This window comes from Triticum dicoccoides, chromosome 6B (assembly GCF_002162155.2).
Source record: "Triticum dicoccoides isolate Atlit2015 ecotype Zavitan chromosome 6B, WEW_v2.0, whole genome shotgun sequence".
Taxonomy (NCBI): domain Eukaryota; kingdom Viridiplantae; phylum Streptophyta; class Magnoliopsida; order Poales; family Poaceae; genus Triticum; species Triticum dicoccoides.
The window spans coordinates 167,383,061-167,392,686 of record NC_041391.1 but is presented as its reverse complement, the minus strand read 5'-3'; positions in this window follow the sequence as shown (position 1 = coordinate 167,392,686).

Sequence of the window (9,626 nt, the reverse complement as noted above, 5' to 3'; positions counted from 1 at the left end):
AGTTTGGAGAGAAGAAAACTATGCTGCGCGCGAGTCTGAGCCTTCGTGAAGAAGTCCGCCAACTGTAACTCAAAGGGCACATAGTGAAGAGCGAGAGTCTGATCCTGCACAGCAGCACGCACAAAGTGGGCATCCACACCGATGTGCTTGGTGAGCTCATGCTTCACCGGGTCACGCGCAATATTGATAGCGCCAGTACTGTCTGACAATAAGGGAGTCGAGGTAGTGGCCGACACACCAAAATCCTCAAGTAGCCACCGTAACCAGATCACCTCAGCCGTCAGCATAGCCATGGCTCGCAACTCAGCCTTTGTACTCGAGCGAGAAACTGCAGTCTGTTTCTTGGTCTTTCAGGCAATAAGAGAGCCACCAAGAAAGACACAATAAGCAGACAACGAGCGTCGATCAGAGGGATCACTAGCCCAGGTAGCATCAGAGTAGGCCTGGAGCTGAAGAGAGCTGGAGCGGGGAAAGAAAAGGAGCCGAGAGATCGTGCCACGAAGATATCGTAGAACACGGAGGAGATGACTATAGTGGACAGAGGTGGGGGCTGAAACGAACTGATTCAGAATATGGACAGGATAGGAGATGTCAGGACGCGTAACAGCAAGATAGACAAGACTGCCAACAAGATGACGATAGCGAGTGGGATTAGGGAGAGGGTCACCATCAGAGGCACGAATCTGAACGTTGAGCTCCATGGGAGTCACAACTGTGCGCTCATCACCGAGAGCAGCGCGAGCAAGAAGGTCCTGGATATATTTTTCTTGGGAGATGTAGAAGCCATCAGAGGTCGAGGAGATCTCAATCCCAAGAAAATAGCAAAGTGGACCAAGACCAGTCATGAGAAACTTGTCGCGAAGGCGAGCCTTAACAAAGGCAATGTAATCAGAGTCGTCACCGGTGATGATCATGTCATCAACATAGAGAAGGAGAAGAGTCCGACCACGAGGAGACGTGTGAACAAACAACGCGGGATCATGATCACTGGGCAAGAAACCAGCGGCAGTCACCACAAAGGCGAAGCGCTCAAACCAGGCGTGAGGGGCCTGTTTGAGACCATATAGGGAGCGGCGAAGTCTACAGACCATACCATCAGGAGCATAGTACCCCGGTGGTGGCTGCATATAAACCTCCTCACACAACTCGCCATTGAGAAAAGCGTTCTGAACATCAAGTTGAGAGATAGACCATTGATGAACAGAAGCAACAGCAAGAAGAGTGCGGACAGTGGTCATGTGGGCCACATGAGCGAATGTCTCATCATAATCGCGCCCCTGCTCCTGCTGAAAAGCACGGGCCACAAGACGAGCTTTGTAGCGCTCAATAGAACCATCGGAGCGAGTCTTAAGCTTGTAGACCCACTTGTAGGTGATGGGACGGACACCGGAAGGGAGGGGAACCAGATCCCATGTGCCAGAGCGCTCAAGGGCAGCAAGCTCTTCGGCCATCGCAAGCTGCCATTCAGGCTGAGTCATGGCAGTGCGATAGGAAGTGGGCTCAGTCATAACAGAGAGGCCGTACCGATCAGGGGAGTAGCGATCAGGCGGGGGACGATGCCGAGCACGAAGGTTGTGAACCGGGGGAGGTGTGAGAGGAGGTGCACCAGAGGTGGAAGGCTCGTCAGAGGAGACATCCTCAGTACGAGATCGACGAGTATAGTGGAGAGGAAACGATGAGAAAGAGTGACGAACTGGAGAGGATGGTGGAGAGATGGAGGAGGAGGATGGAGAAGGCGGGGTCGGTGGTGAATGAGAAGGAATGAGAGGTGCCGGAGGAAGAGGTGACACATGAGGCACACAGCAGGGTGTATCGGGAAGGGGAAGGAAAGAGAGGTCGTCCACAGAGAAACTCGAGGAAGAAGAACGTGGGTAGTAAGAACGAGACTCGTCAAAAGTCACATCACGCGAGATGCGCAAGCGACGACCCACTGGATCCCAACATCGATAGCCCTTGTGCTCATCACTGTAGCCACGGAAAACACACTCAACCGACTGAGCAGTCAGTTTAGTGCGTTCTCGGGGGGCAAGAAGAACATAGCAGACGCATCCAAACATACGAAGAGCTGAGTAGTCAGGAGAGCGACCAGTGAGACACTCCATAGGAATGACACCCTGCAGAGCAGTCGATGGCTGAATGTTGATGAGATAGGTGGATGCGGAAACAGCCTCAGCCCAAAAATGGGGTGGAAGGGAAGCAGCAATCATCAGCGCACAAGCCGTCTCAAGCAAATGATGATGCTTTCGCTCGACAACGCCATTCTAAGCATGAGCACCAGGACAGGAGAACTGGGTAAGAGTACCATGGCAACAAAACGTGAAAACCATGCAACAGCTGAGAGATATACTCTCCAGCGGAGTCAGCACGAAAAGTATGAATGGGCGTGGCAAACTGGGTGTGAACCATGGCAACAAAACGTTTGTATATAGGGAGAACCTCGCTACAAGATTTCATGAAGTAGAGCCAAGTGTAGCGAGAGAAATCATCAATAAACAAAACATAGTAGCGATGACCACCTTTCGAATCAAAGGGAGCAGGACCCCAGACATCAGAATGAACTAAGTCAAAAGGACGCTGAGATACAGACTCACTAGTAGGATAAGGTAACTGAGTCTGTTTGCCAAGTCTGCAACCATTACAATGTAAGGAGACATCTCCAGATATAGACCCTAAGAGGCCCTGACGAACTAAGGAAGACAAGCGAGAGCCACAGATGCGACCAAGTCGACGATGCCACTGTTGGAAGGACGCGGACGAAGAGGCAGCAAGAGCATGAGAGCTGGCAGAAGTGGTGGCAGCGGAAGGAACACAAAGCCAGTCAACCTCCCAAAGGCCCTCTGACTCACAACACCGGGGGCCAGCACCAACCAAAGCCTTGGTGCGACGATCCTGAATGGAGCAAGAGTCAGTATCAAGAATGACACGACAACCAGAATCAGTAAGTTGGGCAGCGGAAAAAAGATTCATGATAAGGCGAGGAACATGTGAAACACTCGGAACATAAAAAGATGGAGTGGAAAGAATACCACGACTAGCAACAGGAAGAGATGTGCCATCGGCAGTAAGAACATTAACAGGCGAATCAAGAGGTAGGAGAGAAGACAACGCGAAAGAATCAGAAGACATATGAAAAGAGGCTCTAGAATCCAGAACCCACGAAGATGTACCTGACTATGTAGATGCCTGTGATGGTGAGGAGGAGGATGCAGTCATAGCAGCAGCAGGGCCAGTCGACGAGGATCCTGAGGAAGCAAGAAGACGCTTGAGGTGAACAATGTCCTGGTCAGTGAGTGATAGAGTCGAGGAAGACACAGGAGGCCCGCTGGAGGGGGAGCGCCTCTGGTCTCGCTTCTTCTGGCGACAATCAGACTCTGGGTGACCTGGCCGGGAGCAGTAACCACAGACGGTGTCACGGCGCGACATGCCCTTCTCAGCATAAGGAGGACGGCTCACCCCCCCCCCCCTTGGAGGAGTAGACAGGAGCGGCGGAGCAGTAGGCGAGCAGACGACACAGGAGCCCGGACAACCAATACACATGGAACCAGAAGCAACCCAGCAGAGCGAAGGCGGGCCTCCTCAGCACGAAGCTCAGAAAGTATTTCTGAGATAGGAACACGACCACGAGCAAGCAAGTGAGCACGTCGAGGCTCAAACTCAGACAGGAGACGAGATAAGAACTCATGGACCCTCTGAAACTCGAGATCAGACCGAGTAGTCTAACAGCAACGACAGGTTCCACAAACAACTGTCCGAAGAGAGTCAAGCTGGCGCCAGATGGCAGAGCACAGTGAATAGAACTCATCAACAGAAGAATCACCTTGCTGGAGTGCGTGCTCCTGGTGCACCACAGATAGGTAGAGAGCATCACCAGAGGGCTGATAGCGCTAACAGAGGTAAGACCACATCGCTGAAACTGTGCCAAGTCTCATGAACACTGAAGCAAACTGAGGGAGGACACTCGCAGTGAGAACAGCAGCAGCTCAAGCATCATCATTGCACCACTGAGTGTAAGCAGACAGATCATCCCGGTACACAGAGAGAGCATCGGAATAAGTGGATACCTGCTGATCATAAGCATCAAACGCAACATCATCCAGAGCCTTGGCAGCATCCCGGTCAGCCTGAGAAGCATCAGCAGCAAGGACCGGCGGCACTAGTGGGATTGGGGCACTGGCGCAACCGGACATGGCAGACAGGGGACCTCACCAGAGAGAACACCCCACAGAAGGAGTCCATGCATATGGATGCGCATGAAGCCCACACACTCAGCATAGTTGGTGCCATCAAAGATCACCGAGCACCGAGGGACTGCGACATAGCCCGAAGAGGACATGAGGAAGTGACTCTGCAGTTTTTTTCTTGAAGTCAACGGACCCAGAAGAACTCGATCTGGATCGGGGGATCGAGCACCCGGTCGCTCGCTGGGGGAAGCGCTCGGGTCAACCAGCCCGAGCCCCAGCCATAGAGGGAGAGCGGAAGCTCGATCTCGAGTAGGGGCGCTCGGGGCAAGGGCCCCCCCCGGCCGGATCCGAGGCGAGGAAGTCATGACGGAGCAAGAAGCAGCGGTGGCCGGCCGGTCAGGAGACGACATCAGGCCAGACGAGGCAGGCCAGCGGGAAGTGACGCCGGGCCAGCAGCTTCGGGCGGGACAGGGCGTGCCGGCGTGAAGCAGCAGTGGTCCCGCTGGGGGAGCTGCAGCCAAGCTGAATCCTGGCTTCGGGCGAACAAGGGGCAGCGGCCTGAGTAGAGCAGCAGGCGGCGGAGGCGTGAGGCAAGTTGGGACAGGCCGGAAACAAGCCGGGGCGGCTGGAATCGAGCAGAAACGGCCGGAGATGAGGTAGACTAGGAGGAGGGAGCACAGAGTTGCAGCGTGCGAGGGATAGAGGCTAGCCTAGCATCTGATGCCATGTTGGATAATGAGCAACTGCATTCACAGGAGAGCCAAAAGCCAATACGTATACATGTGTAGGGTAAAGTGCAAGAGACCCCTTATACAATGGGGATAAACCGAAAAGGGCTATACACATCTAAAAAAGGCGATCATCAGTACACTGCTAAATCTTTGTACAACGCGGTGATATTTAGATTGGTGACTGACACTCACATGCAGTTTTTGTGGAGATCATATATTCCTTTGGGTTAGGCGCGTGTACCTGAATTGTCATTATAGATGTGTTGGGTTAGGCGCGTGCACCTGAATCTGTGGGGGAGTTTCTGATCTGGGTGAGGGCAAATGATAGGAGATTGGGGCTACTGCCCTGTTTTAGTTCTGGGGTCTTTGGGGTGCTTGAAATGATTCTGATTTTCAAACCAAGCTTAGGGCTCCTTTGATTCGAAGGAAAGTCATAGGATTTTTTTCAAAGGATTGTGTCCCACTATGTTTTGGAGGAAATTTTCGCTCAAACCTCTTGTTAGAATTCCCTTGTCTTATGTGTGATGTAGAACATTCACTGGGGAAAGTTCCTGTAGTTTTGCTAGTATTCAAGAGGACATGACACTCTAATCTTGTGTTTTTCCTGTTCCTCTGTTTTAAGAATCCTGTGAATCAAAGAGGCTCTTATTAGGCACCCCGCCGAAGCTCTACACAAATAATTTTCTTTTTGCCTTTTCGCAACAATTTTCTTTAGTACTCCAACAGCCGTCCGCGTCCAGATCGGAAGCATCGAGACCATGAGGCAGGGCGCTCTGCTTGAAGGTGTCGAACTCCATCGCCACGAACTGGCTCTTGGACGGGCCGACAGCCTGTAGCGTCGCGTTGGTGAGGCCGAGTAAACCGCCGTGGCTGCCGGGAGGCGGCACGTCAAGCGAGGGCTCGTTGAGGAGGACGGAGCCGGACTTGTTGACGAGGTAGGCGTCGTTGTGGCGGGTGTCCGACATGGGCAGGAGCGCGCCGCCGTTGATGCTGGTGTCCTTGAGCACAAGCAGGGTAGCCGAGTCGCTCCGGTCGAAAGAAGCATATAGGAGAGTTGTTCCGGTGCACCCCCCTAACTCAATTTCCTAGGGGTATTCTTGACCCCCGCCTTCTATTTTTTTCTCGGGCCCGCCACTGCCCATATCCAAGCCCCGTAGCCCATATCCAAGCCCCGTATAACCCGTATACCCCATACGTATGTATATGGTGACATCCCGAGAAAAAAAAGGTACGACCTGCCGACGGCCCCACGACCAGGTACGACCTGCCGACGACCGATCCATCAATCACGCAGGTCAATCAATCACGCAGCTCCACCATCATTCTGTTGAGGTTCTGTAGGATTATCGGCGGCAGCGATCTCATCACCCGCGATCTCGTCCGAGAGCGCGCGCGGCACCATTGTGAATCTCCAGCGCTCGCAGGTACCGCATCCCGTTTCCCCACGTTTGTCTCGCTCGCGGCAGCATCAAACGAACTGCCGTTGTTTTCGTCGTAGTGGTTAACCTAGCGGGGCGGCTAACCTAGCTTTCCGGTGGTCCAGGCCATCGCAGATCTTGTTCTGGCAGTGTTGCTCGTCGTGCTATACACAGTGATCACGCAGGCTAAAGTGGGTTTCTTCTTTCTAGGGTTAACCTAGCCTTCTGTTGCCGTCAGTTGTGTGCACGACGGCTCTGTTATTTGATGTGCCGGTTAATTAGGTATCCGACGACTGGTGTCATGGGCTAGGAATCCAGCGGCGCATGCTATCACGGGTAGCGCTGCTTCTCGCGATCCAAAGTGATCATGTACTGGATCCATGGGCATCTTCCTTACTAGGGTTGATGTACCTTAACACCGATGACCGGTGTGGAGAGGGGGGAGGATCCATGGGTGGTCAGAGGTCGTTGGTGTCGGTTGTGTGCACGATCTGAACGCCCTCGGTTGGGGCACTCTCCGGTTGGGGTAGTTTATTTAACATCTGTGATCGTGCACTAGGTGTTGTATATGTCAGCATTGATAATGTTTGCATATGTGATGATACATATTATTTGTTGTAGGAAATGGCAGACGAGGAGTTAACTGATATGATGGTAGACATGGAGTTTGGAGAACTGATGAAAGACTGGATAGAAGATTGGTCAGATGATGAAAATTCAGATCTTGGAGATCAGTCAGAGAATGGGAACGAATGGGAAGATTTTAATGTGAGTGGCATTATCATGTTGTAATTTTTTGGTGCCATCCGACAACATTATATTTTTGTGTTGAAATTTTATAGATGGATGAGCATGATGATGGCCAGGAAAACAATTCGGAGCTCTCGAATGAAGATTACATTAGTCAGGTACGTAAGTGAAAATTTTTGTTGGCATGCAAATTGAATTCATTCTAGAATATTATATGATAAGTAATTATGTATTTGTGTTGTATTTTTCAGTTCATTTCCGAATGTCATAATGCGTATGACTATTACGGTGAATCCGACGCAGAGACAGGCCTTAACGATGAATCATTACATGCACCTGATTCTGGGATGGGCAGTCATCGATCATCATGAGTGAGGTATTTGTGTAATCAATGGTCTATGGAAGTAATGTTAAATCATAGAAAGCTGTTTTCATGGATATGTTTTGATTGTGTAGGTGATAGAAGTTGATGGGGCAAAGAATGTCCAAGATACTGCCGATGCAGATGATAAGAGGGATAAGTTGAGGCAGATAATGGAAATGACTTGTATGTCTCACGATGCTGCGTATGATTTCTACAACAGCTATGATAGAGTTACTGGTTTCAGCATAGAAAGAATAAGGTCAAGTATAGCAAAACCGAGTCACATCATATGCGTTATAGGTGGTTTGTTTGTTCCAGACAAGGGAAACATGACAGCAAGTTGCTAACAGAGGAAGGACACAGCCGTAGGCTCAGACCCGAGACACGCTGCTTTTGTGAAGCACACCTGACTGTCAAGCTTGACCAAAAGCGTGGGGTTTGGTATGTTGAAAGTTTTGAGGATAAGCATAGCCATATGTTGGCAGGACCGGACGAGGTACCTTTTCTTTGGTCCCACAGAAAAATCAAAGAGTACCAGAACCATGAGATAATGTCCATGGGATTTGCAGGGATTAGAATTCATGACATGATGGATTCCTTCATCAGCAAACATGTATGGTATGTCGGTGTTGGTTTTACCAGGCGTGAAAAATACAACCTTTGTGCCAGGGAGAAGAGGAAGCTGCTTTCAAAAGGTGATGCTGCCACAGCCATAGGCATCATGGCCAGTAGGAAACAGAGGGATCCTAGCTTCTTTTTCGAGTACAAGCTAGATAAGGAAGGACACTTGAATATGATGTTCTGGTGTGACTCCCAGTCTCGTCATGACTACGAGGACTTCGGGGACGTGCTTGTATTTGACAGCACGTACAAGATGAACCGCTATGGTATGCCATTCATACCTTTTGTTGGTCTTAACAATCACCGGAAGACCATTGTTTTTGGTTGTGCCATAGTTTCAGACGAGACCGAACAGACATACGTGTGGCTGGTGCAGACTTTTTTGAGGTGCATGTGTCAAAAGATGCGGAAGAGTGTAATCACAGATGCCGACACTGCGATGATCAAGGCTATTCGTGAAGTCTTGCCAGACGTGTGGCACCGTATATGCACGTGGCATATAGAAAAAAATATGAAGATTCACCTCAGTCACAAGTCCTTGAAGGAGTTCCGAACTCTTCTGTACTACAGCACGTCCACGGCCACGTTTGAGGAGAGATGGCACGCATTTTCCAAAAAATGGCAGTCGGAAAAACTGTAACATGGTTGAGATGGATGTATAAGAAGAGGAGACTGTGGGCCGCAGCTTATTTGACAGAGGGGTTTTGTCTTGGCATGAAAAGCAATCAGTGGCTTGTCTTGGCATGAAAGCCTGTACTCATGCCTTCACCTCCACCTAGACGGTGAAATGACCCTGGTGGATATGATTTTGCATTATGAGAACGCCGTTATACGTATCCGTGAAAATGAGGCGCGAGATGACTGCACGGCCTCACAGAGTTTACTGGTGCCAGTTACTAGCTCGAGGGAACTTGAGATAGCAGCTTCTCACATCTTCACTCCAGCAAATTTCTATATGTTGCAACAAGATCTTAGAAAAATTGATGGCATGGAGATTGTAGAAATTAAGCTGGGAGACGGATCACAACAATACATTGTGGCCTGGAAGAATAACCGGAAGAGCTGTTTTTGGGTGGAGTATACAGCAGTAAATTCCGCAGAACCTATACGGTGTAGCTGCAGAAGAATGATTCGAAAGGGTCCACCTTGCAAGCACATATTCCATGTACTGAATTACTTGAACATATCTGAAATACCAAAGTTTTTAGTTCTTGTTCAGTTCACGAAACAAGCAAGGTTGGGACTGCCCGTGAGGCGCACAAGTGATATGTTGGGATTTGGTTGGACTGGGGTAGGGGAAAGAATGAAATATAGCCAGGTCAGCGTGTTAGCGTCAGAAGCTATGCACGCGGCATGAAAATACCCAACTTTGTGGGATCAGTTACATGATAGTTTGAAGGCTATGATAGCTAAGAGTCATGAGTATGATCTGGTACAGGAAAATTTGCGCAAGAATAGAAATGACTTCAATAATTGTGCAGTTGAATATGTAGATGATGGTGAAGGCAACATGGTTGCAGTTAAAGATCCTACGAAAGTGTCAAGCAAAGGTGCAACAAAG